This window comes from Gossypium raimondii, chromosome 12 (genome assembly GCF_025698545.1).
Source record: "Gossypium raimondii isolate GPD5lz chromosome 12, ASM2569854v1, whole genome shotgun sequence".
NCBI lineage: Eukaryota > Viridiplantae > Streptophyta > Magnoliopsida > Malvales > Malvaceae > Gossypium > Gossypium raimondii.
In genome coordinates this window covers 3,543,110-3,547,949 of record NC_068576.1, presented here as the reverse complement: position 1 = coordinate 3,547,949, position 4,840 = coordinate 3,543,110, and positions in this window count along the sequence as shown.

Genomic DNA, 4,840 nt, shown 5'->3' with positions numbered 1-4,840 from the left:
GCTTTTAATTGGTGCAACTAGTGTGAATAGAGAAAATCATACAACAACGATTTTAACAGTGAATAATTTAAATGAAATATTTCAAATAATTCAAGGACTAAAACATAAATTTACTGTCGGCTTATATCAGCATCCATTTAAATCCATAAGCAATACAGAAATTAGGGTGGAACAAGTTAAAAGTTAAAAGGGTGAATTTATGTTGAACTCAACTGCAATTTAGATATCTTAAATTACGTAATGTGGCTCTCAGTTCATCACCAAGATGTCTCTACCGATGGTTTTTAGAGCCTAGAGGAGTACTCCCTCACACCCATAAATACAATTGGATTCATTTTTATTTTAAGAATCGGTTTTAGGTTTACTGAAGAACTCTTCAATTTATCTTTTTTGTAGGAGTTGAAATACAATTTATTAATTTATAATTCAATAGATTTCTGAGGGTCTAAAACGCATTTTATCCATTTTAGGGGCCCCTGGCTGTTATCGAAAAAATGCGGCAGTGTTATGTGTATGTAAGTGATCACATGAAGTTTTGTGTTAATTAAGATAAAATATATGGTCTCCCCACGTTATGGTAAACTTATGATATTCACAAAAGTAATTTTGATTCTTATAGTATTGTATGCAAGTCAATCGCATGAAGCTTCATACTGTATACTGCACTATACGGTTAAATTCAGAGGTGAATCTAGGCCAGCCCCCTCGCCCTTAAAATGAAAAATTACTATTTAGTTATTAATTTTTTTTAATTTTAAATTATATTTTGGCTCCTCTAAAATTATAAAAATTCAATTTAATCTTTTAAAAATTATAAAGATATAGACTATAAAAAAAATTAAAATTTCATTCGGCTCGTTATTTTGCGTGTTGTACGGGATTGATATGTGATGAGATGATGATATATGACATGATATTATACATTGAATATATCGGAATCCAGCATTTGTTGCGGATTATCAAATTATATTTATAGTGATTCTGGCATGTTTTTGGGGGAGGATGTGAGGCTATGGGCTTGACAATTGATGCCTAGGCGTGTTTTTCGAAGGGATATTAGCTTTCGGGCTAGGCACTTAGTGCCTAAGTGTGTTCTTGGTTGGATTAGCTCGGTTGAGCATTCTGGCGTGACTTGGGTGGATAACCGCGTATTTGTATTTGTTCATATTAGTTCATAGACTGAGCCGTGATTACTAAACTAAATAGTAGTATAGAGAAGTAGGGTCGATCCCACAAGGACTAGGATTCCTAATATTATTTTTGCGTGACCAGATTTTAACGTTGTGCCAGCTATTGTGCCCACGACTTGTAACATGTTGTGCTGAAAATAAAACGAAGGGGATTTTAGTTTATTAAGATTAAAAATATAGAAATAAATAGAACAAAATAATAGTTGAATTATAAATGCAAAAATAAAATTAAATAATTAAAATTAAATTAGATAATCAAATATGCGAATTTTTAGTCTTAGACTTGATATATTCCAAACTCGAATCAACCCTCGAAGACGGATTAAGGATGCCTTAATCGCCAACTCTTCTTGTGTAGTTGATTTTGGGATGTCCTGCAAGCCAATCCTTACCGACTGTCTAACCGCGTAACACGTGTCCACAATTTAAGACCTCGAAAGCCTTGCGATCTAGAAGAGCCCAACTCGAATCAATGGCATCAACCGCGTGGGTCATTAAAATCCGATCATTATCTCTCTTGATGGAATCCAACTGGCCTTCTCCACCTAGACACGCCAATTTGTTTGCGGGAACTTGAATGTGGCAGTCAATTGATCCGTTTTCCCAACTGTACGTCAAACAATTGACAACCTAACAGGCTCTTTTTGAGTTGAAATTGAATTAACTTTTATACTTGTCCCATATTCTGCAGAGATAATGAATATCGTGTTAAAGATTTTTAGCGTAGGTTAATTTCTCAAGATTCTCAGTTGGATTGATTACCTGCCTAAAGCTAAGCAGGGATTAGTTGAACATGAATTTGGTCATGCTTGATGAAATTTTGGGAGTTTAGATAGAATGCAAGGTTATGAAAGTAAATGAAAGGGACTTGAGGAGCTATTTCACCAAAATATAAAAAACAAAAAATAAGGCAGCAAACTTCAAGATATTACGACTACAGCCCGTCCTCTCAATGCCCAGTTACACTTACACCCCTTTTTATACTAATTCTGGAGGAACCAAGTCTCACAATTTATGCCTAAATTCTTGGTAATAATTAAGCACTAACCAATGCTTAAGTAAAAATCAGATTTTTCAAGATTTTTGTTGAACAACAAAGTCAACATTTGATGTTTTTTTTTCAGCAGCCTAAACTATTCTAATTTGCTTTTCGTCTCAATTTAGCTTGTATTTGCTAATTTTTAAACTTCGACACTCTAATTACGTCCCTGATAAAATTTAAGTAATAAATTATAAATTTATTATCATTTTATTTAAAAATTAATCAAAATTAATTGCATTAAACATATAAAATTAAATTACTATCAGATATTTTTGGTCATCAAATAATTAAGATTAAGTTGAGGAGAGATGTAATGAATACGATTTATTTTGTGAGAAATTGTAATTTTATTACAGGTCAATCAATCTATGAGAATCTCTTATAAATGATACTTCTTTTAATTATTAAAATATATTTTAAGTTTCTATATATATTTTATTTGGAATTTGATTTTTATTTTTATTAAAAATGTAAGTTAATTATCATCGTCTTTAGAATTCTTTTACTAAATTCAAGTTTATTACAATAGTTTTTACATAACTACTAAATAAATTTTATTTTATTTTAAAATGTCAAATCAATAAATTCAACAGAATATTTTTAAATAAAATAAATAAAATTAAATTCTTAAAAAATAAAAGTATAAATAGTAATTATAATTCTTTTATAAATAATTTTTTTGGTAGAAATTCTTTTATAAATATTAAGTAGTGATTGGGATGATAAAAATGTTGTCTATTGCCCCAGCCGAGCCTCAATCTCTATGATTTGAGCAGTTTGAGAAAGACACTTAATAATTCGATGTATTAGTGTCACGGAGCTAGATCTTTCGTCTCGCGATCCGTACGGCCTTAGGCGATCCATTCGTACCAAACTCGCCTAAGTCAACCTAAACACCACAAGTGACGATTCCTTTAAAATTTCTCTAAGGCACCAATTTGTATAATGGAAGCAATTTATGCCAAAAAAGCCACAAAAACAACAACAGAAAGCCACAGAAAAAAATGTATGAGAGGTATTTGAGTAAATGCACTCCAATAATTCTATTACTCTTAAGAATTCAAGTTACAATGGACTGAAGTGATTTCCAAGTAAGGGGGAGGCTCTCTATTTATAGTTGAGCTCCCCCAAAACCGACAGTCTAGATTAAGTTACATCGACGGACGAAATTAGCCTATCCCTTAAATCATGGGATTTACAAGATACATTATATCAAATTAAATATACATGATATGACTCCCATATTTACTAAAAATAGCCTATGTTGCCATATCTTCATTATCGGGCCAGCCAGGCTTCAATTTGACAGGCTTCTCCAACAATTCTTTGAATCGGGCCAGTTCTCGTGGGCTAAATGATCACCATCTAATCGATAAATCTCCATAGGGTGTATCTTGTGCCATGATCACGGGCTTTGCACTTTGGCCTGTGACACTAACTTGAACCCATTTTTAAGATCTTTACTACTATCTATATACCTATGTATAAATCCAAAAGACATTGCTTCCATGACATTGGCATACTCACCCATCATGCTTCATTCCATTTCCTTATCTTTTTGTTTCATTTTATAAAACAACTAAATTTCAATATTCATATTTTATCTGCATAACATTTAATTGTTAATATAATTTGATTCATATATTTTATAATATTATTAATTAGTTTAAATAAGTAATATCTTTAATTTTTGGTTAAAATATTACATGATTATATACAATTTTATAATGTCATCAGTTAGTCTAAATTAGTAATATTATTAACTTTTTCAATCAAAATATCCACATCAGTTTTCTTTAAAAACCATATTCCAATAAAAATTATTTTATTATGATGATTTCAAATGAATATTTTAAGAAAAATCATAATAAGTATATTCAAGGTTACTTTTATTGTTTTATGACTATCAAGTTTTTTTTTAATTTCAAAATATCATACCATAAAATTTAATAGAAAAATTTTAACGATGGTAAAAATTGTACCTAAATTTTTAAATTAGAAGTAAGGAAACTAAATTTCAACTACACAAAGTGCATATGACTTAGGGTATATTTTAACCTTCAAATTTGTACTCCATAACTTGACACAAACAAATAATTAACCAAACGCATCCATATTAGTATTTTAATCCTTTTTTTAAAGATTATATAAGATTTGTTAAATTTGAGTTTTGATATTTAGATATGATATTTATATTTTAATTTTGACATAATTTGATACCTCAACTTTTTATTAGTTAATTTAAATATTTCATTCTAATTAAAATATTTATTTAAATTTTTAAGAATTGTTAAAACTATTAAAATTCTCTGTTAAATTTAGATTAATTGCTATATCGTTTTTATTACATAGACACCAAATGAGTATTTTTTAAAAAAATTCAATTTGTCACCCAACAAATTAAATAAAAAGTGTTAACAAATATACTTGAATTTTAAATTTGAAAAGTAAATGGACTAAATTCCTAAAAATAAAATATGGAGACTAAATTCTAAATATACGAAAAATACAAATATTTAAGAAGTGTTTGGAAAGCCACCTAGTAAATGGATCTACGTGTAATTGCTTGTAACTACACAAAGGTGACATGTCTGGATAACCATTGTAA